At 34.6% G+C, this 23,987-nt stretch overlaps 1 protein-coding gene across 5 annotated transcripts in view; it reads left to right on the top strand.

Moving 5' to 3' along the window:
* Positions 1-23,987, top strand: part of LOC118202925 (zinc finger MIZ domain-containing protein 1-like) — a 1,176,934-nt gene that overhangs the window by 147,482 nt on the left and 1,005,465 nt on the right. For 4 of the 5 annotated variants that reach the window (XM_085814453.1, XM_085814451.1, XM_085814452.1 and 1 more), the window contains exon 2: positions 13,855-13,922. The exons of the other annotated variant lie outside the window; for it this stretch is intronic. The gene's annotated coding sequence lies outside the window, so the exon portion shown is untranslated. The remainder of the gene's footprint in view (positions 1-13,854; positions 13,923-23,987) is intronic. 5 annotated transcript variants of the gene reach the window in all.

Below are 23,987 nucleotides of genomic sequence, written 5' to 3'. Positions count from 1 at the left end.
AAAAATTCGTTCCAGAATGTTCTCCATCCGTCTAGGGCATATCGCCAATTTTGTCGTCAAATGAGCGGTTTCGCGCCGTGTCTGGCAACCCTAAACCTACTTTGCGGGGAAGCTATCTTACCGCAGCTGGGCAGTTCATAATATGTATACATATAATTCATATGTATATATAAAACTTGTACATCTTAAGTAAAAGGTTTGTATTACTATGAAATATTAGGTCATATATCCATTATTTTGTAATGTCAATATAAAATCACTGCGTTTTTTTCAGGCCTTGAAGCTTTTTGTTACGTTTCTCTCGATATTTTGCCATTTAACCAATTTATTGTTTGTTTTGTAATGAAAACTTTTGGTTGACTTTTATAGCTACCAGAAAATTAATCGGAAGATTTTCTTTTCCTGATAGGCCTTAATAAAACTTCCAACAGCGATTAGCCGAATTATAACAAGTTATGTATAAGTCATCAGTATATCCTTGCCACGTCACGAAATTATTTGCCCACTGCCACACTCAGTGGATGATAGGTCAGAGATCAAAGTACCAACTTCTGCCTTCAAGCGACAGATCTTTCCCCACTCGGAGCACCTGCTGTGAGACAAAATTAATGCAAGAGGCCTTCTATGGGATAAAAGACTATGAGCGACAAAGGCGATGAAATAGCAGATTCATCACTGGCAAGTGAAGCTCTCTCTCTGTGTATATATATATATATATATATATATAAAACCTAAGTAACTTTCATGCTGTTCCATTTTTTTTTTTTTTTTTTTTTTTTTTTTTTTAAGACCTGCGCTTTTTGTAGTAGGATTGAAGCTATGAGTGTTTTCGTGAAGCATGTTTTCTTGCCTTAACAAGAAATCTGTCCTAAGGTATGAAAGAAATTTCTTAGCATTCCCTTAAATGCAATTCTCTCCTTAGAATAATTACTGAAGAGAGGAGTTAAAATTTCAAATAATGGCGCTTTTAAAATTAAAGGCGTTAACTTATAGCTCATTGCTCAGCAATTGTGCGAGGAAAGAGTATACGTTTATTCGCTGTGTTGATATTCCTAATAATCTCTATGCATTTTTGAAAGCTTTGAGCTGGTGACAGTTTGGTTTGGTTTATCAGACTATGGCAAAGCGCCCATGTAGCCAGTCCTTCCGCCTGGAATCGAGCCCAGGTGTTCAGCGACTTTATCGCTCGGCCGCTGATGGGCTCGCTTTGATCTATGAGTTCATTAATTCAAATCTGGCCACATCTAATGGCGGTAACTTTGAGAAATAATAATTCGAGTTCTAGGCTCGGAAGAATTATAATTTGTTTTTATCCTAAAAAAAAAAAGCAAACTTTAAGAAACGAATTTCATTAATAACTGATATAATTAAGTGACAGAATTTTTAAACAAATTCAAGGTCATTTTCTAGAGTCATCAGGATTATTTTGAAGCAGGAGACATGAAAAATGAGCAATGCCCACGCCAAGACTCGACCCTGGACGTTTCGAATACGCGGCGAGTGTGCTACCGTTATACCACGAAGGCGTGGAGAAAAGAGGAAGAAAACACCTTATATTCTCCCCTTCTAAGGAAGATCGATGATTAGAGGACCCAATCGCTAAATCTTGGTTGTGACGAATTATTGTCAGCCACCTTTTTGTTTGGGCGCCACTGTAGAATTACTACGTTATTTTGAAGCAGGAGACATGAAAAAAAATGCAGTGCCCTTGTCGAGACTCGAACCTAGACCTCTCGAATACGCAGAGTGTGCTAACCGTTATACCACGAAGGCATGCAGAAAGGACGGAAATATACCTTATAATTTGTTTAAAAAGATATTAAAAGAAATACTTTCTGTTAAAATTAATAATTTACTGAAAATATATTATAAAAATATTTTGGTGAAATAAGGGTATGGTATTTTTTGCACTTTACTTTTACGAAATTTATACGAATGAAAAAGGCTGAAGTTACTGTTGACTCTTTATCGTTATTTTCCACACGTTATTTTTACGAAAATTAAACGAATCCGAATGTACTGAAAAAGACTACCGCCATAATGGTATATTTTATTCGTCACTTTTACGTATATTATACGAATCCGAATGTTCTGAAAGAAACTATGGTATATGTGATATGTTATGATTTATTCCGTTGTAGGTAATTTGATATTTGAGGATAGCTTAAAACTGTAGCGTAGGTAGAATGCCATATTTTCAGACGCGGCGAATTTAACACATATTTTTTCCCTACAGAATCTTGATACACCTTTAATTTCGTAGCACATGCCCTTGATTAATGCAATACTGGGTGTGCTCTAAGCATCTCGAAATTTCTATATACCGAGCTTACATTTTAGCCAAGTGAAGAGACGTGGGTTGTTGAAACCGAGCAAGCAGCAGAAGAAAGTGCATGTAACGCTGGTGTAAGTACTCAAAACTCGGAAATTCTTTGAATTTTAAAGGATGTCTGGGTAAGAGCTTTCGCATTGCGGTTTACTACAGGGAAAGAATGACGTCAGTGACGTAGTGTAAATGCTTAAAGGGGGTTATATTTAAATTAACATTAGGAATTTAATGGCAGTTAAGTTAGCAATATATTAATAATTTTCTTTTCTATTTTTATATCTTCCACACACATGCATATATAAATATCTGGACACTTTAAAAACGTCATGCAAAATCAGCAAACTGGTATATCAGAGCGTGATTTGTGTGTAAAGCCTTATAACAGAGACCGACGTTTCGGACATAAGAATGAATTTCAGTTAAAAATTTTATCGATAGATGGCGCCTTTAGTATTGCACTATAAGAACAAACTGAGAAATTCATGGTTATATTAAAGAATTTGAATTAGGAGTTATTCGTATTTCTATACAGAAGTGGTCATAGCGCTACTCGCGAGCCGCGTGCGACGAGTGATGCGGTTCTTAAGCCAATAAAATTTTCGCTTTTTCTTTTAATCTAAAGAGACATGCTGCATATAAATACAATAATATATGCATGTAAATCTGTAAATGTTATATAAACACTGTTTAAAAAAAATGATGCAGTGGAAAAAAATCGTCTAACAAAATTTAAAAAAAAGTCTAGGTATTGTATATACAAGGCGTATTTAAAAAAATGGACCGTAACAATATTATTTACTTAAGAAAAAGATCTGCAAGAAACGTCTAAATCAGTAAGTCAGGCAAGTCATTTCTGCTTTCATGAAAGAAGTTGCCTCGCTGTTGACGTTTCCCAATGGTTTTCTGGGGAATCAGATGCCAGTTGTTGTCTAATTAGGAAATTAATTCGTTTACATTGAGCGATGGACGCGGATGATGTCCCATTTTAAGGAGAACGAGATATTTGGCTGGCAAGAGAGTATGTTGTTATCATGAAGAGAACTGCTGGAAAAGCGTGCCGCATGTAATTGGATAAGACAGTCCTACGAAGCTGCAACAGGGATGGCAATGTATTAGAACTTTAGTTTTGTACAATGAGGATGCTATAAATGACTACCATAAAGGTCTGATTATTAAACGATTAGCCCAATGGACCTCAACGCTTTGTGTGAGAACTGGTGGGACATCGTCAGTCTAAGGCGGGACTAGTGTACTGTACCTAACAACTTATCTCAGATACGTATGCCACTGGAGAACAGTGTAAAACAGAAACCTGTGAAGTTACTGCCTAGGATGTCTACTTAGGCAGTCTCGACCACGAGGGTAATCAGTTCTCACAGGACTAGAACTATCGTTTATTCGGTGGTAGGTTCAGGCTTGGAAGGGTACTGTCTTGTCTGCCTTTTGCTTCTGAGGACGCTGCATGCTTAAATTTCGAAGTTTCTCTTTGGTATACTCCATGGGGACGGACTATGATTTACTATGTTCTCTTTGTTGGTGGATACGTTGCGGTCCATCTTCGAATTGTGTGCAATTTCCCAGACTGTGTGTATCATAGAAGTCCCCTTGGGTTGACCGGGGATTATATGCCTCCTGAGATCGCCTCGAGGAATTGGGGCCTTATAACTGTGTAACTTCTCTAAGCTCTTTGTAAAGGTTTCTGAGAACTCCTTCTCCCTAGTGTACTGTTCATGAATGAATTACTACAAGACACATGCATGACTTACTAGAGGACACAAAATGTGTTATTTCACAAGTTCATAGTGTTTTATGACAAGCTCATTGTGTTCTATCACAAGTTCACGTACATGGTGTTCTATCGCAAGCTACTTCACGTTCATTGGAATGTGCGCGATAAAGTTAGATTCATTGGAATGGTTAGTCACTCCGTTGGAATGCGCGCGGACCTCGGTACCACTGGAGTCGCTGTTGACGCTGTCGACTTCTGGCATCAGAGAGTGTTATTGTCACTTCTTTGATAATCGCGTTGTAATTTACTTGATAATCCTTTCATAGCTGTGGACATTACATGTAACTGGTAATGGCATATGCCTTACCATTCATGCTGCTGTACCTTACTATCCTGTCGTTCGCATCCCATACGTTGCAGATCTCTGGTATTCTAATGTCATTCTCGCCAACATCATCTAGTGTGACTTAACGTCGATCTAGATACTGAGCAGTATAGCCATCTGATCATTCAGGCACTTTCGGTTTGATATTATATTCCCCTTTCCTGATTCTCCAGGTTTTCATATAGGGCGCGGACTAGCAGTCAAGATACTATCACAGTTAATGAGATATTCTCTCAGTTAAATCAATTAAATTTGACTTGCCTGTATCATAATATCGAAATTTTGCGAATTTTTGACAGGGGAGAAATTTTTCGTCTTATCGTACTTGCGTCAGAATATTTTTTGCAAACATGGTACTTTTTACGGTGCTTCGAAGTTTTTTTAAAGTCAAAAATAACTCTATTTTAGATCTTTCTAACACCATACTATTCTACCAGGCTTAGCAAGTGTTAAATCTCTAGACTTCGTGACTCTAGACGTTTTCATATAAGCCACATTGCTTGGTAAATGGCCAGTTCTCAATGCCATTAGATTTTCTGCAAGATTTTTTTTTTTTTTTTTTTTTTTCAGATCTTTAATTTATTATTAATCTTCGTGTTTGTACTTTTTCATTAGAGCTTTTGAAAAAAATTAACAGATTCGAAACTAAAAGTTCCTGTAAAGTTAAACATAACGCACTATTTAATTGCTTATGAAAAAGGATGCTTGAGCAACTCGAGTTTGTATTCAGAGTGCCCCCATGAATTTCTTTCTTCAACACTAAACCGACGTGTATCTAAATTTCGATAACACGCACAAAAGGTAATACTTAAAGGTTTTTATTAAGGATAAATTTTTATCTATTTATTTTTAACTAATACATATATTTTTGTTTCGTATTTATGTGGTGCAAAATTTGAAAAGTTTAAGAACCTCTAGTATAGACGGTTATGTAACTTTTAAGGAAACATGTTCTATGGCATGCGCACACTGTTACTTCATGCCTTATTTCATCTGAACAATGTTCCTTTTACTTCCCCCTCCTTTTTTGAGAGAAAGATAGTTTATGTATTCTTACATGAACGAACTTTTCATTATTAATTTATTAGTCCTATTAAAGCAAATCCAGGGACTTTTATTATAAAACTTTCTTTTTGGAAATTTTATTAAAACTAAATTATTCGTATGATTTTTTATCTGTTTTCGTAGCGAAAATTTCGTTTTTACTTCCTTGTGCGAAGTAAAGGAAGTATCGTAATCACGAAAAATTCCGAGTATCATATTTCAACGAAAATATGCATTTTGACCGCTATCGAATGCAATTGAACGATGTTTTCGCGTGACATCTGTACGTAAGGACAGAATAAAGGACTCTTTTCCACAACGGATTATAAAATTGATTAAAAATGGATTCAGAAGAGTTTTTTCGTGACGTTTACGTAGTACGTACGTACGTATAATTCAAAAACGAGTAGTCTCAAAACGTTGACATTTTGTGCATAGGACTGCTATAACATTGTATATAGTTGTGCACCTCACTTTTTGGTTGCAGTCGGCAACTCTACTTTGGCTATAATCCCATCTCTTCACGGAACTACAAATTTGGCCTAACTTACTTTGCCAGTTTGGCGTCATCATTCTTACTTGAGCAAAAGACGAAACACCATCGCATTTATTAATTATTGTTCATTGAACGGGAGTTGGTTTGTTCCCCTTGAAAAGTCAACTAATTCCCGATCAATAGCGATAATTGCTTGCTTTTTAATTTCTTTTTTAAAGTTTGAAATTTTGTTATTCATGATTTAAATTCAAATCCTCTTAAAAATTGTTAATTAAAATTAAAGTTCCTTTAAAACATTTTTGAAATTAAACTTCCTATATGTGGGTTCCCTCTTTCTGATACATTCTACTAAATTTATATTAGGAGATAATATAATCAATACTTCTTTAGTAAATAAATTATTATTATCTTACTTTGCAGCTATTGCGCAAGTATTAGAAAAACTTGTTTTCGAATTCAATGAATTTTAGATCATTCAATATGTACATACATACATTCTTACTCGGCTCGATGAGCTCAGTTTTTTTATTCTTATATATTGGTAAATTGTCCATTTTTCTCTTTCAAAATGATTGAATTGTATTGTTCTTATCTTACAGTTAAGGTTTTTAAGCCTTTAGTTGATCTGAATCTGAATTATCAACAATTTAAAAGTTGTTTAAGTGCGGCTAAGCCTAATTTTTTTACCATAGCAGCCATATTTGTTTACATTTGAAACTTAACAAAATAGTCAATTAAGTCAGTTTCTGCACCTTCTATGTTGTTTTGCGGAGTGGGAGCAAAAGTAAACTTTCAGGTTTGTGCATCGAAAAATCTACCTTGTTGCCTGTTGGCCGAATTGCTCTTTTTTGCGTAGAAACTCTTAATTTTAATTGTAAAAATTGTTTTTAGTTGTTTTAACTGTATTTGATGTTTTCTATATTTTCAATTTTTAATAAAGATATTTTGCGGTTTTATACATTTTTGCTTGACCGCTAAGTTGAATCCAAATTAATTGAATGAGAAATCTATCTCTAATGAAATTCGAGAAAGTAAATTTGTATGAAATGCAGCAAAAAATGCGTATAATTTAATATTCTGTATAGGGAAGTCATGTGGTGTCCGGATCAGACTTTTTATATTAAAGAGCATTAAATGATAAAAACAGATAAACATAAGCTTTTGCAGATTCCTGTTTTATAGAAATAAGCATTAAAAGATAAAAAGACAGGTTTATATAAATTTTTGCATCATGAAAATTTCAAAAATTTCCGTAATAGATTGTAAAACATATTTTCGTCATCAACAATTACATTTCTAATGTTAAAGTTTTGACATTAGAAACGTCTGTAACTTGGGGGAACGTCTAAAACTTAAAAAACGCATCAATGTCTGTAATTAAAACCTAATAAACGCAACAATGTCTATAATTAAAACTCTTTAAAAGCAACAATGTCTATAATTAAAACCCAATAAATGCAACAATGTCTATAATTAAAACCCAATAAATGCAACAATGTCTATAATTAAAACACTTTAAAAGCAACAATGTCTATAATTATAACCTAATAAATGCAATAATGGCTATAATTAAAACCCTTTAAAAGCAACAATGTCTGTAATTAAAACCCAATAAACGCAACAATGTCTATAATTAAAACGTAAAATAAACGCAACAATGCCATAACATGGATTTTATTACAGTATTAAGATATTTCTAAGTTCTGTGTTTTCATTCCGCACGGTGTAAATCTTTTAATTTATTTTGCATGCGACTCGGCAAACTGATAGTTTCAGAGTCGGAATCATTCCTTATAGGGTCAAGATCTTAAATTTCCTTTTTAACTGAAATTAAAATGGAATAAATTCATTTCACTGTAAAATGTACAGTTTCAGGCATGGCTGTACCTATGCCATTAGCTGCCGCGTACTTTCCTAAAATTGTCGATCCCAAATTAAAAGAAGAAATGCTCAATGTTTAATAATTTTTTTTAATTCATATTCACTAAGTACTTACACATGACAAATTGTACACAAAGTTGTAGAAACATTAGGTTATTTGGAAGCAGGCAAGATGAAAAATTAGCAACGCCTTCGCCGGGAACCGAACCGCGGACCTCTGGAATACGCGCCCAGCGTGCAGACCACCACACCGCGAAGGCATGCTAAGAAGACGGGAGAAATACCTTATTAAAGTACTTACGACAAGTATTTGCAATGAATTTATAATGTTTAAGTGTGGTATTGCGAACGTCCGGCCGCCCCTGATTTTCGCAGCCCGCGTACTTTTACGCACTACACCCCGTCTGTGAACGGCCCTGGTTTCAGATTAAATTTAAATGCATGTTGCCCAAACATTTATATACGAAAGCGTTCGAAAAGACTTCAGTGTCGTCTGCACGTCTACCCGCCGTCCATTCGATGTTGTTCTCTTTGGCGTATTTTAAGATGCAAGACCTTTTTCCGAGTGGATTGGAGTGTTTTTTTTTTTGGGGGGGGGAGGGCAGTTAATTTGCTATAGTGAAAGTGAGAACGAGAAAGAACACAGTTTGCGATTGTTTTTAAATTGTATCCACCAGAGTGGGTTAAAATGTGCGTTCTGAATAGAATGGGTGTGTTTTCAGCTTAAGCTTTCCCAGCAGGGGTGACTTGTGATCAATCATAGTTACAATACCGCGAGTTAATCTGTGACGAGCGTGACTGCCGTAAAATTTGCATGACGAATGTAGGCTTAGTTGTCTTTTGTAATCCCGTTTTAACAGCCTGATAATCGTCAGCTCTCGCTCTACAGTAGTATTTGCGTTTTAGGTTATTACGCTTGTTCGGCAATCTTTCCATTCAAGTTCAAATATATCCTGTGTAGAGTTAAGCGTGGTGTTGTTTGTCGCCGTCATTTCAAGTGTTGTAGAGTCTGCTGTTGCCTGTAGCATCATAAATTTTAAATTAAGTTTATTCGCTTAGTGCTACTCGACATTGGCCGTCTATTTGCAAAACTGCGGATAATAGCAATGCAGTATCAGCTTACGTAAATTTGAAAAATTTAACTGATAACTTCTACACAGCAGAATAAAGTCTATAATTTTTTTAACACTTCTAAATCCCTTTTCTTCGCATACAAGTTGATGTAATACTTTGTAAAGTCTATGTTTCTTTTGAGAACATACACTTTAAAAGGACTATTGAAGAATTATCTTCTAGCTTTGCGAAACAAAACAGAAATCAGAAAAAGGGTGTATAAGACGCTTTTATTCAAATGTTAAAAAATAAAAAATGACCCAATATGGGTTACAATAAGTCAAGCACTTCTGGTTTAACCCTTTGCGACACAGTGTGTCCGGTGTGGACACACCAGAAAAATTGAATGAAAAAAGGATTTATAGGTTACTCTGAACCTTCTTTATTTATAGTAGATGGCAGCTCAACACAACCAGTTCATATATTTGAGCCATGTTTAGTTTTATAAGACCCTCATTTTTCAAAGAAATCTTCCAGATTTTTTTTTAGGGTATAAAAGGAATTGTTTGAAAAGAAATTTCTATGTTATTTTTTTTGGCTGTACGCTAATCATTTTATTCTATATTAGTTTTAAATTTTTACCTTGGAATCTTGCCTAAAATAAAACGGCGAACCCTAGGTGTGCCCACACCGGGCTCACCGATAATCTAGGACAACTGAGAGTCTGTATTCTTTGTTTCTCCGCGTCTCATCGGTCAGTTCATTGACAACAATGCTCTTTTCAGCACTCTTTTCGAAGCTCTATTCAGTCAGTGTGCCACTTTGGGCACACCCACAGAATTAAAACTATAAGTGCTATCTTCGCAAAGTTTTACTTGTGTACTCCTCGAGGCCTAATTAGACTGCCTAACTTTTTCTTTCTTTCTTTTTTTTTTTATATATATATATATATATAAACTCCGTAAAATGTAGCGTGCCGGAAAGGGTTAACAAAAACTGTGTAACAGGTACTACTAATTTCAAGATGTCATAGATTAGTCTAACGGCTCACAGAATACTTAACGCGCAGGAAGGGCTCTTGTTTGTAGTAAACCGGCGAGCCAGAGTCTAGAACACTTAACGTAGCTAACAATTACGACAGAACGTGGCCTGTAATAAGCAGATTCGTTCTAAAACTAACTTCTGAAACTCTTGCTTAAATAGCACTTCTTTCTACCTTAATCTGAATAAAATCTCGCTATCTCATTGAAATTCTGACATGAAAAGTATGGGTGAAAAGAGAGTAATAGGAAAGTCTTCCAACTTAAAATTAACTATTAATTAAAAATAATTAGATAAACCTCGCAACTTATTTTATTTTAAATTAGCATACCCTCTTAAAAAAAAAAAAAAAAAAAACCTCAGGCAAATATCTTATTCATTGTGCACCGATGCCAGGACTTTAATTCTCAACCTATCGTGACTTTACTAACATTAAATAAAATAATATCGAGTGTATTGTATAATGCATATATGCTTTTATTCATAATGACCCTTTTTCTTTCTCAGTCGGTATGTATTAAAGATAAGGAATTCTGACGTTTCAGCTTAAGCCGTAGGAAAAACTAAGGCAGTAAAAGAGAGCAGTGTGTAGTATATAATACACTGTGTCACAGGATGACGTAACAGTAAATGTGATACTCTCCATTAAAGTATATGGCATGCGTATGTAATAAAAGTTCGGTCATCGTTGTGCGTGTTTATTTATAAATACGAAAGATAGTATCAGGCGGTTTAACCATGAAAAGGTAAACTTGGACGCCTTGGGAAGTGTACTTTATCATAATTTGTTGCATTTTCACTTTATAAATAGCTTGTAAAAAACATGTATCTTTAATTAAAGAAGGAAAAAAAGATAACGCAAGAAAACTGGACATACATACTGTTACGAATTTTGTATATATGTAAATAATTTTAATGAAACTGTAGAGACATTAGGTAAATTGGAAAAGTCGGAGAGATGAAAAATGAGCAACTGCCTTCGCCGGAAATCGAACCATGGGCCTCTGGAATACCGGCCAGCGTGCAGAACCACTGCACCACGAAGGCATGCTAGGAAAGCGGGAGAAATACCTTATACACTCCCCTCTTTAAAAGGCGACAGGGATGTTTAGGGGACCCAATCGCCAAATCCTGGGTGTGGAGAATCCTCATCCAACACCCTTTTAGTTCGGCTCTAATGTAGAGACATTAGGTAAATTGGAAAAGCCGAAGAAATGAGAAATGTATAGCTGCCTTCGCCGGACCTCTGGAAACCACGGACCTCTGGAATACTGGCCAGCGTGCAGAACCACTACTTCACAAAGGCACGATAGGAAAGGGCTTGAAATACCTTATAGGGCTATACGTAAATTGTAGTACCTCTCCTATGATGTAACATGAAATGCTACAGAAATGCGAAACATTGCCGGAAAAACAGCGTTATAAGGGTAAGTTCATTTAACATCGATATAAATGGCTATGTCGTGGCGGGATAGCGCCAAGCTAGATGTTTTGGGTGGCCAATTTTTCTCGCCAGAGTAGGCGACATTTTGGCCCGATCCCAATATATTTGTAACTGGACCGACCCCTATGCAACAGTAACTATGTAAGCCTTCGAGCAACTTCGAAAAATCGAAGATACTGGAAATTTCTTGGCGGAAGGGGGAAACTATATAAAACCGTAAAGAGCGGGAGTTTTGTGTTGAGTTCAGAGTTTAGCTGAGAGTACTGAGGTATAACTGTGTACAGTCACTTATTTTGAATCAGAAAATGTGAAAAATGTGCAATGCCCTCTCCGAGACTCGAAGCTGGACCTCTCGAATACGCGCCGAGTGTGCTACCGCTACACCACGAAGGAATGCTGGAAGGAGGGAAAAAATAGCTTTTAACTGTGCGAGCTTAATGGTGTCTTTATAACTTATAACTGTGCGAGAGGTCCAGGTTCGAGTTCCGGCGATAGCATTGCACATTTTTCAGCTTTCTGACACCGAAAATAACCTAATGCCTCTACACAATAACTAATTATACCACTGTTTTTCGACTTGCTGTCTCTGCGAGAATGAAATAAAGAGAAAGAAGCATTCCTCTCTTCATTTTATCATTCCAAAGGTCGTCTGAATCGCCTGCGTTTTATTAATTAACTTATGAAATTTAATTTGTGTTGAACGTAATAATTATAACTGATGTTATCCGCAGCTGCGCTTAAATTTTGTTATTCCATTACTGAATCTCTCGTTTTTCTTCCTAATTTAAGTAAGGCACTTATCTATCTTTTCTTTCCAACTAAAAAATTTTTATTTACTGAAAAATGAATGAAACTGTGATAAAAAAAAAAGTTTATATAGGGCATAATGGACCAGTTAACAGTTGCTGATACTTACAATTCCGAAAGTGATTGCCTCTTGTCTAATTTCAAATTATAGTCAGTTTTTTATTTGAATCTCTAACATATATACTGTTCATACATTTTTAGACGAATTTCATTGTATTTACAGAAATACTTTGCGACTTACCTAAAATTTTTATGTTTTAAATGTTCTGTTTGTTAGCCCTTATACTTCACTATCTTTATGCACCATAATTTCTAAGACAGTAAAGCATTTTTTCAGTACCGGAAATACCGGAGGTATTTTATCCCATTGAACAGCTTTCCAAAGTCTAAGTTGTAGATCGATGTTTTGAAAAGTCCAAAAGCACAAAAATCCGTGTATGATACATACCCCTTCAGGAGATTGAATAGAGTGATATGAGTGAAGGCCTTGATACAAGTTCCTTGTTCCATTTTTTTTTTTTTTCCGGGAAATTAACAATGGAATTTTGATATGTCGCTGCTCGTTGTATCTTGATGTAATTCTATTGGTTGGTCACACTGTGGGCAAAGAGAAGGTATTTCATGTTTGATAATTCGGTATAAAATATGTTTTTGATAATATGTGATGTGTGTTTTAAAATTTTTTTCCACTTGCTATAATTTTTATATTTTATTATATCAAAAACATACAGCAAACAATTAATTTGACCATTTGAATATATCAAAGATTCCACTCTCTTTATCTTTAATTTGTCATTATATGTAAAACCAGCAACAATCATAATTCCTCAGAAAAGTTTTCTTTAGATTCCTTCGAACCATGTTTTAAGATTTTTTTATCCTCTTTGATGATAATAAATAGTTCTATTTTTATTGCAGTCATTTAAGTACACCCAAGATTCGTCCATATTGTGACAACATTTTTCCTTTTTTGTACGGATAAATGTTTCTCATAAGGAATTCTACAGCCCGTTTTGCGATCGGCGATGTGTCGTGGAGAAGACTACGCCCATTATGTTTTTTCGCCTTTTTAAGATTCCAATTGGCATTAATCACTTTGTTAACAGTTGACACCGATTATTTTAATAATTTTGCAGCTGTCCCTTTGATGTGGCGAATTTTCTTTTAGCATTAAAGATCTTACATTTGTGAGATTTGAAACATTTAGTTTTTCTCTTGGATACGAATTTGGAACAATTTTTCCACTTGTAGCTAAATTTTGACTTTTGCCCCCTTTGTTGTTGACAACATTACCTATCATAGTTTCAAATATCGAAAAACGTTTTTTAATAACTAGAGACGAATCATTATCTTCTTTGGAAAGAACACATATTCTTCCGGCCTTTGCTTCATTTAAAAGCGGCTTCTGCATGAAAACAAAACTGCGAAGCATCAGACGACAATTTATGTTTTTAAAATGCAGTTTCAGTTTAAAAAAAAAAAAAAAAAAATTCCAAGCAGAAAATTTTCTTTTACAGCTAAGATAAAAATCGTCTAAAAATGTGCGAACAGCGTCTGTATTATAAATTCTCTAATTATAGTTAAAATTAGTCAAGAATTGAAGAATTAAAATTTATTAATATGCTTTTTTATTTATTTTTTACAGGGTAGACGCTGTAATATATAAACATAATACTATCCCAAAACAATATTTGGTCGAACTGCGGATATAAGGTAATTTTTTTTTTATACATTATATTGTGACAGCAGTTAATGTTATTTTTCTTACCTACGTTGACAGCGTAGAACTCCCCAATACTGTTGCCATCTATAAATGTAAAATTATTTTATTATATAAATGTTCTTACGCTGTTTTCTTCGTTATATGACTTGAATATCTCTTTCTGTGTTCATAGTTATTTTTTGTAATAATACACTCCTAAGTACAACTTTATTATTAATTCGAGTATTTCCTCATTAAACCTGCACTGGTTAAGAATGTGGTGACATCTGAACGTTACTTGTTACAGATTGGGCACGAATGCCACTTTAAAAAGTTTTATTGAGATTTCGAGAAAGCACACACTATCTGCCTAAAAGAAGGGATGCCATCGTGGAAGACGTCCTAAGGAAAATGGCTGGTATACACGTCACACGTGGGGAAACCACGAAAACGCCCATGCAGCCAGCCCGTTCTCCGAGATTCCATGCCACGTCGATCTACCAGTGTTGAAGGAATTTACCGCTGGTGGGCTCCACTTTTAAAAGGAAGATCCGTATCAATGATCAAGCCAGATCTGTAGCTAGGATGTTCAGCGCCTGGAAACAATTAAAATTTCGCGTCCCCTCCTGTTTACCAAGAATGGAAAACATTTCATTTTAAAAATTCAAAATATCGGTTTGGCGCTCCATGGATGCCGGAGACAAATGGCGCTCCTTGCCCCCTCTACCTACGCTCCTGGCTCGAGCGGTTAAGATTCCTAAATACCGGGAATTTTACTTGGGTTCGATCTCATGTGAATGGTCTCACTACACTGTTCATTTTGATAAGTTTCCCCATGTGTAACACGAATGCGAGCCAATTTCCTTTATAAAGCTTTCCACAAAGGCATCCTTCCCTTAGGCCCTCGGAGGCTTTGCCATGTTTAAATAAATAACCTAATTTAATCTTAAAAAAGAACCTTAATGCGATTTAATATTAATCTTACGTAATTAATTTATGGGCTTATGGGGTAAATTAATTTATGGGGTTAAAAACGCGTTTTTCTCCAACCGTGATTTTTTTTATACTCGATGTACCTTTTCTCAGGAATCACTGCTCACAGGTATCTAAAATTTTTATGGCTTATTTATTAGGCTTCCTAATATTTACTGAAATGAGCTTTTTGTAGTAAACTAAGAAAAAAAATTTTTTTTTAATTTTTTGTGTGAGAAAAGTGCTAAATTTTACTATGCCTAACAAAATATTCTGTAAATTACTCTAAAATTCAAAATGTTTCTAAAGCTCACTTAAGTATAATCAGATAAGTATACTTGAATCACGCAAAAAATTTTAAGCGTGTATCTACAGCAGATTTTGAGAGAAGATACATCGAAAATGGCCAATTGAACATTGTCGGTATAGGGGTTGCTGATACCATGGAGGTAGGAAAGGGAGGAGGGGCCATTCCGCGCTAGAAGTGAAGCACTGCTTTGACGCTTGGGTCACCAGACGGGGTGTTATTTGTTTACATTCAGAAGCTCGCTTGACAGGATTCTGATAGTATTTCGACACACGACAGTTCCATAGAAATCGAAAAAGGGACACTCTCGCATGAAAAAAACATTCATAGTGTGATGGATAATAGCAGTTTGTATAGTTTACTGACATTTACGCAAAAATCTTGGTTATTTTTCGATAACTAACAACAGCGATTTTGATTATGAATTTGTTTTATAAAATTCTAAGCTGTTGCACTACAAAAATATAGATTTTAAGAAAATTGCTAAAAGAGATCTGCCAAAATTTATTTTCTAGAAGATTTGAAAATTTTGAAACTTGATGGCTAAATGTAAATATAAAATTATGTATGTTAAAATATTTGTAATTAGGCACATAGGTCAGATTAAGTTTTTATTAAATAGAGTAACGCATGCAAGGGCTATCTGCCTAAAGAGAGAGATGCCATCGTGGAGGAATTTTGAAGAAAAACTGACCTTTGAGTGGGTATTAAAAATAATACTTATAATTTTCATTCAAATTATATTCATATATATTTTTTATGTAAAACTTTCGGGTGTATGCTAAATTAGTGTAAATTACTTTACACGAAAAATATAGTGAATGCACAGAAATTAAAGATTTGCACATGCCGTAAATGATAAATAGGAAATATGTATGGGTATTTATGCATGTGCTTGCAAAAAGCATGTATCTGCCTTTGACAAAATACTTAAATATTCATTAAATTATTTATAAATGTATTTGAAATGAAGAATTTATTCACTTATAAACAACTGTGAAAGTACTGTGAAGAAATCTAATGATTAAATGTATCTAACTTATAATGATTATAAATGTTATCTAAATATATAATAACCTTAATATTGAATTGTAAACATAAATTGAAATCCTGTTGACAAATACGTTATAAAACTATTTAAGCAAGAATTGTTCGTATTGGAAAGCAATCTGTTAAAAGGTATTGTAAAGCAAATGCTATGAGATGCGCACTTAAGAACGTAATAAAGAGTTTTGGAATATGTATTGTTGAAATAAAGGTTAAAAAAAAAAAAAAAAAAAAAAAAAAATCTGATAAGTATAATTAAAAGAATTATTCCCTTTACATTTTATAATAACTCAGTTACAAGTTTTAAATAATACTTTAAAAAAAAAAAAACTTATTTTATTCCCTTTCAGAAATGTTCAGAGAAAGTCAAATACTTTTTAATACCTATTTAATTATTAGGAATTAGCGAAATACTTTTTTAAAGTATTTCGCTAATTCCTAATAATTCTCTAACTTAAAATGAACCGAATAGAGCATTAATTATAAATTGACTTACATTTTTCGATTTAAAAGAAGCCAAAAAATCATGTCATATTTAAGAAAGTATTTTAGGAAGAAGCTCTATAAATAGAAAAGAAATAATGCATAATTTTAATATTAATAATACAATAAACTTTGATCTTAATTTTTGTACCTTAACCGAATAAAATCAAATTACCGTAATTTTTTTTTCTAATTTAATTAACGAAAACTTGTGAAAATATTTCATTCAAATTAAACCATTCTGAGAAAACTGTCCTGTGAAAAGTATAGCATTTAATTCCGTTCAGAATGAAATGTTGTTTAAAAATATGTTGTTTTCACATACTTAGGACTCTGAAGTGTTGTAGAAAAAGAAAATATATACATTTATATGTATATTTGCGACGTAATTACAAAATATTTACACCCGAACGCGTCAAATCCCATAGAACTCAATGGTAAATGACCCAATGTTTTGGTCACCACGTAGGGATCGCCGGTGCTTCAGACCAGGGTACGGAGAAACTTGTTTAGGGCGACTATTTCTTACTTCCTACCTCCATGGCTGATACCCCTTAAGTGCACAGTTCCTCAACACAGTTTCCCTTATTCTTATTTTTTAAACATCGCGGGTTCATAACTTTGCGCATGATGTATACTCGTCTTTCAATTTACAGCACCAGAAGACGTCCACAGTTAACTCAAACCCACAGTCTCACCAGGACAGTTGAAAAAAACAGAAGAAACAGGGATTACAGATATGATAATTAGCAGAAAAATACTTTTGACAGTCTGTGATACCAAGCAGTTAAATCTTGAGACTAAATTTTATAATGTATTTCTCCCGCCTTCATAGCCTGCCTTCGTTGTGTAGTGGTCTGCATGCTGAGCGCATATTCCAGAGGTCCGTGGTTCGATTCCCGGCGAAGGCGTTGCTCATTTTTCATCTTTCATGATTCAAAAAAACATCTAATGTCTCTACAATTGTCTTGGTTACGGAAACCAAATTAATACTCAGAATAAAAAGAACGCGCTGCAAATACCGAAAGAATAAATCTACTTAGAAATAAAGAAGCTAATTTATAAATGGGATTGAAAAAATTATTTGGAAATAAACAGCAATCAATGAAACTTAATGAAAAGAATTTAACAACGCCATTAAGATCAAACTCGCATAAAAATGTCGTTCGGAACCTTTTTTATTTTATTTTATAGTATTATCATCAATTACTATAACTGTTGTTATTCCACGCATTTTTACTTACTTGTATACGAAGTAAAGAAGTATTGTAATCGCGAAAAATTTCGGGTATCATTTTTCAACAAAAATATCCATTTTAACTGCTTTCAAATCCATTTAACGTTGTTTCTGTGTAACGTCTGTAGGTACGGATTGAATAAATTATTCTCTTTCCCCAAAAGAATTGTAAAATGGATTCAGATGCGATTTTTCTTCGTGACGTCTGTATGTGCGTACGTATCTGGCATAACTCAAAAATGAGTAGCTTCAGAACGTGGAAATTTCGTATATGGGACTGCTATAACATATGGTTGTATTCCTCTCGTACACTGCCCTCCAAAAGTTAAGGAACAGTATGTTTTTTGCGTCTAATTTGAGAATAAAGCAACATAGAAAAAAGAAATTGAGAGGACATGTTCACTAAACAGTTCTTTAACGAATGTGACATAGAATGTTTCTAAAGTTTAACACAAATATGAATTACAACAAAAAGTTACACCCTTGGCAAAGAAATCCGGTCTTGGAGAAACAGTACATTACAGCTTTTCGAAAATGGGTTCTAATAAGGAATGTGTCTACTCCTAGCTGCAGTACATTGGCGGTTAAGTTTCTTGTCTTGTCGTTTAATCTGCGTGAAATAGTTGTAGAATAATCAACAATTTTAAAGTTGTTTTAAGTGCTACTAAGCCGCCATTTGTTTACATTTGTAACTCTATAGTAGAATAGTGAGTGGGATGGAAAGTAAACTTTCGGTTTTGTACACCGAAAAACACCTTGCCAGCTAGCCGATGTGCTTATTTTTTGCGCAGAAACAGATTTTAACTATAAAAGTTGTTTTTTAAACTGTTTTAATTGTGTTTAGTGTCATGATTTTCTGTATTTTGGAATTTTTAAACATGATATTTTGGTTTTATGTATTTTTGCCTTGCCGCAAAGTGAGAAAAGAATTAATTGAATGAGAAATATAGCTGTAATGAAATTCGAGGGAATAAGCTTAAATGAAATGCAGCAAAAAAATGTGTGTAGTTTAATAAGCCTTACAAGAGTGTCTTGTGGTGTCTACATCAAATTTTTTTCATTGTATCCAAGCCAGCAAATTTTAACATTTCAAACAAAGCTCGGAACCTGTATTCCGTAAATACTTCTTATCAGTGTGACATTAATATCTAATCCAAATCAGATTTTTTTCTTTTTGTAATATCAATGATAAAGTCTCGCCCCCTTAAGCTGGTGGTTTGTGTTGGTAATCCCTTATGTTGTTCCGTAATAAAAAAATAAAAAAAAATTAAAAATTAAAAAAAAGCTTTTCCTTTGGGCAGGGATCGTTTAATCGAGCCCCTTTTAATCGCTTGTATACTTGTTGCAGAATTTTTAGTATGTCTGAGATACAGTCGGTCATCACAAATCATTTGACAGAGTGATTTTTTTTAAAGAAAACGCTTTCTCTGTCTGCAACAATTCTCCTGCGATTAAAATTGAAGAGTGGAAGAAAAGGGAAAAAGAAATTGCCTCCATCGAACCATCTTATTTGTTGAACGAAAGAGGTATAGATTTTTGCTGGGGTCAGCACCTTTCTACGATCTTCTTTCCTTCGTCCAGTGTCTCCCTGCAGGCCAAAAAAGAACAGCTTTCTCTCTGTTCACCAAATTATCTCTGCCACTCTCGTGATTGGAGTGGACAGATGCCTGGTCTGGCAAAGTCAAACAAGATTCGTGACTTGGACAATGAAAAGCGTTTGAGCTTAAAAAAGTGAAGTTACTCAACATCTAAACGATTTTTTTTATTTGTCTCTGCTGTTTATTAAAACTGTCTTTTGAGAAAAGTTTGTAGACAGGTAGAATACGTTGTCGATCATTTCCTTGAAGTTGTCTATCAGTCCATCCAATTCCATAAACTAGTAATTTATCCAACTCTATAAATTATTCTATAGAGTTGGATAAGTTACTAATTTGTAGAGCTACCTTTTCTGCTGAGTTTAGGAATGAATAAATTAAGCGGTAATCAAAATCTGAAGACAGGCCCAGCTTTTAAAAATACTGACTTCGAAAGAATAATCATTTTCTATATAGAGAGTGCCACAGTGCATTTGATTGACATATCATACGATCGTTCTCGGTTGGTTGAATGAAAGACGTCCTTTTACGTAGAACAAGTATTGATACGCAGGTATATTCTCCTTCCTTTCTGTAAGCCTTCGTGGTATAATGGTGGCACACTCGGCGCGTATTGGAGAGATCCACGTTTGAGTCCCGCGAGGACAGTGCTAATTTTTCACTTCTTCAGCATCAAAATAGCCTAATATTTCTACAGTGGTGCCCGAACTAAAAAGGTTGGTGGATGATAATTCTTCCCCACCAGGATTTGGCGACTCTGGAGAAAATTCTGGGGAAAATTTAAGGAGGTGAAAATAATAAATTTAAAACAATATACTTCCTTAAATTAGGAAAAAAAAAAAACTATTGAAGTTTTCTAAAAGCATTTGCGTGTGTAACATACAAAGCTGCTTGTTACAATATTTTCTTTTTCTCATCTTTTAAGTGTTACAGCAGCAAACGTATGACTTTTTTTGTATGTTGTCTACGTATCTTACGTTTTCTACGTGTCTTCCGTCCCCGTGTATTTTGAGTTCCTCTTGCTGCATCGACACTATGTACTTAGAAACATTCATACCTCCACCAGGTATGAGACCCGGGCTCTTCGGTGTGGCAGTCAGCATCACTAACCACGACCCATATGGGCAGCGATTATTAAGGGACATCCTCAGTGTTAGTCAGCACGTGTATTGCTCGCTTAAAATTCATGTATTAAGAAGCAGATATGTATACTGTCCGTGCCGGCATGATGGCACTCTAACTATGAGGCGAGCCGAAAGTCCTCTTGAGTTGGTGATGGTAAGGGACGAGGGGTGGGAGACCTAAGGACCAGTCCCCCCGGGTTGATCACCATCAAAATTGGGGGCGGAACTGAGCTAAATCGCACTGTCATCTGTAAGGGGCTCAAGGTTGTTGCCAACGGCAGGCGTAAACTTACGCTCCTTGCCTCAAGGAATTTCGTGGGTATGGGCTGACTATAGGTCAGACAAGTGAGTATTAGCACCAATAACAACAGACATGCATATACTTAAAAAAAAAAAAAAAAAAAAAAAAAAAAGAAGTCATATGGGGTGTACTTAAAATTTCATAGGTTACGAAGCTGAATACGAAGCTTAAAAAACATATATAGTATATATATGTAAGATAACAATGTATGAATCAGAATTATAATATAACTATAAAGATTAATTCTTCCTCTCTATTCTAAAATCGTAATAACTTATCTGCATTGCGTCATTCAAATTAATCATGCGATCTTACGTAACCGTTAATACCAGATGCCTCTTGACGACCAATCACCGAATTGTAAACCAAAACTTTTCTCTTCGCGTGCTTCCTTCTTTCATAACTACGCACTTCAGCTTTTGCTCTCTACTGTGCTAAGATGTAATTTCACTGGCTTGCTTTCTATCCCAACAATATCAAAAATGTAAATCTTCTGTGGAAAGGCACGACTAGAGTGCCAAGTGATTGTGGCCACAAATATCAATTGGAAATAAAAATGGAATTAAAACTGCCTCGACTGCCAAGTTCTTTAAATACTACGCAATCAAATTCTTCTTCAGTATGGGTCTAATCACGCATCTACAGTGTTCCGTCTTTTCCTTGTGCTTTTATTATGACATATATATATTATATATATATATATATATATATATTCACTTACAGCTTATCAGCAGCAGAGACTTTCAAATTGTTTGTCTTCTTAAAATGTAAATGCTAAATTTAATTATTACAACTGAGCTATCTCTAAACGCTTTTTCAGAAACTATACTACAGGAAGCGCAGCCAGATGGCCCAAAGAATCACATCTGTCATGTTTCAAAGCTCTCGGTCTCTTATTTTTTCTCGCCCTCGATTTTTTCTTAACTTCCATTTCTTTGTACTTGGCGACCTCAGGGATTCGGGAATCGGTGTAAGACACGTGTTTGATGGTGATTGTGGAATGTTTATCGCCGCGCAACCTAATGGTTTTGATCAAATCCGGGGCGTGATCCCAGCTGCCCAAACAACACCAACTGGTTAGTTTCGAAACTTGCGAAGGGTAAAAAAGTTACCAAATAAAACTAAATATAAACCAGTCCTGTTGGATTTTCTCTTCCTAACAAGGGATGGGCACTGCTGTGGCAGAAATTGGGCTACAATGAAGTGAAAAATAATTTACAGTGTCGCCATTTCGATAATTTATAATTTGTGCTTCTCTTACCGATAGGTGAGAAAATGGGCGGTGCGTTCGTTCTTCCCCAGCCTTGTTTAATCCTGCTTATTGCAAAATTCGCTCAAGCTTCGGAAAGATTGCGCAGGATTTTTAATCGAACTGTTACACAACGATTGCACATTTTACTTAGAGAAGCTTCTTTACGATTAAAGATCTGTTAAAACTGAACGTTAGTTTAAAGAAATAAATATGGAAAGATATGGTTCATTATGTGATAAAGAAATGTGTAAAGAATTTCACAAGACGTAAGAATTTAAATATATTTTTTCAAGAAAAAAATCTGTGGATCTGATTACACAGTTCATGGCAGGTTCATTCTTGATGACTGAACGTATTGTCTGCGTAAAATTTTCTTGCATTTCTTCTCGTATAACAGTATAACGTAAATACGAACTAATTTTTATTTCCTTCTACGAAGTAAAGGAAGTATTATAATCAAGAAAAATTCCGGGTATCGTATTCCAACAAAAATATCAATTTTGGCTGATACCGAGTGCAATTTAACGATGTTTTTGCGTGACATCTGCACGTAAAAAGACTCTTTTCCCCTAGCGAATTATAAAACTGATTTAAAATGAAATCTGAAGAGATTTTTTCCGTGACGTCTGTATGTACGTATGTAACTCCTATAACTCAAAGATGAGCAGCCCCTGAACGTTGAAATTTTATATAGAGGACTGCTGTAGCATGTAGTTGTGCATCTCCCTTTTTGGTTGCAATCGGATGCACCAAAAGTATATAAATTTATTGGCCTAACTTTAATTACCCAGTTTGGCATCACAATTATTACTTGAGTAAAAGACAAAACACCTTCGTATTTATTTATTAATCATTGTTCATTGAATGGGAGTTGATTTGTTCCCCTTGAAAAGGTTAACTGATTCCAGATCAATAGCAATAATTGCTTGCTTTTAATTTAATTTCTTTTTCCAACTGAAATTTTGTTATTCGTGATTTACTTCAAGTCCCCGTAAAACATTTTTAACAATTTGCAGTCAAGTTACTTTAAAACAATTTTCGAAATTAAACTTCCTACCTATGGGTTCACTCTTTTTACATACTTCTACTAAAATTAATATTAGGAGATAATATAATCAATATTTCTTTAGTAAATAAATTATTATTATCTTACTTTGCAGCTATTGCGCAAGTATTAGAATAACTTGTTTTCGAACTTAGAAAAGAAGAATTTTTTCGAAGAAAGAATTTTTTCGTGATGTCTCTACGTATGCATGTATGTATCTCGCAGAGCTCAAAAAGGAGTATCTTCAGAACGCTCAAAGTTTGTATATGGGACTACTATAACGTGTAGTTATGCATCTCCCTTTTTGGTTGCAATCGGCCTCACCAAACACACACACACATACACACACACACACACACACACACACACACATATATATATATATATATATATACATACCTACTCTGTTACCTGTCTCGGTGAGCTCAGTTATTTTTATTATATGTTGGTAAATTGTGCATTTTTGGCTTTCAAAATTATTCTTATCTTCCGGTGAAGGTTTTTATGCCTTTAATTCATCTGCATCCATTTGTTGTAGAATTATCAACATTTAAAAAAAGTGTTTAAGTGCCACTAAGCCTAATTTTTTTTTCCTAACTATAGCAGCTATATTTGTTTGCATTTAAAACTAAGCAGAATAGTGAATTAAGTCAGTTTCTGCACGTTCAGTGTCTTTTTGCCGAGTAGGACTAAAAGTAAACTTTCAGTTTTTG

Source organism: Stegodyphus dumicola, chromosome 4 (genome assembly GCF_044657685.1).
Source record: "Stegodyphus dumicola isolate Sdum_Otavi_A_Nest chromosome 4, ASM4465768v1".
Taxonomy (NCBI): domain Eukaryota; kingdom Metazoa; phylum Arthropoda; class Arachnida; order Araneae; family Eresidae; genus Stegodyphus; species Stegodyphus dumicola.
Note: the sequence above shows the minus strand (reverse complement) of the source record. Positions and strands in the feature narration are given on the sequence as shown.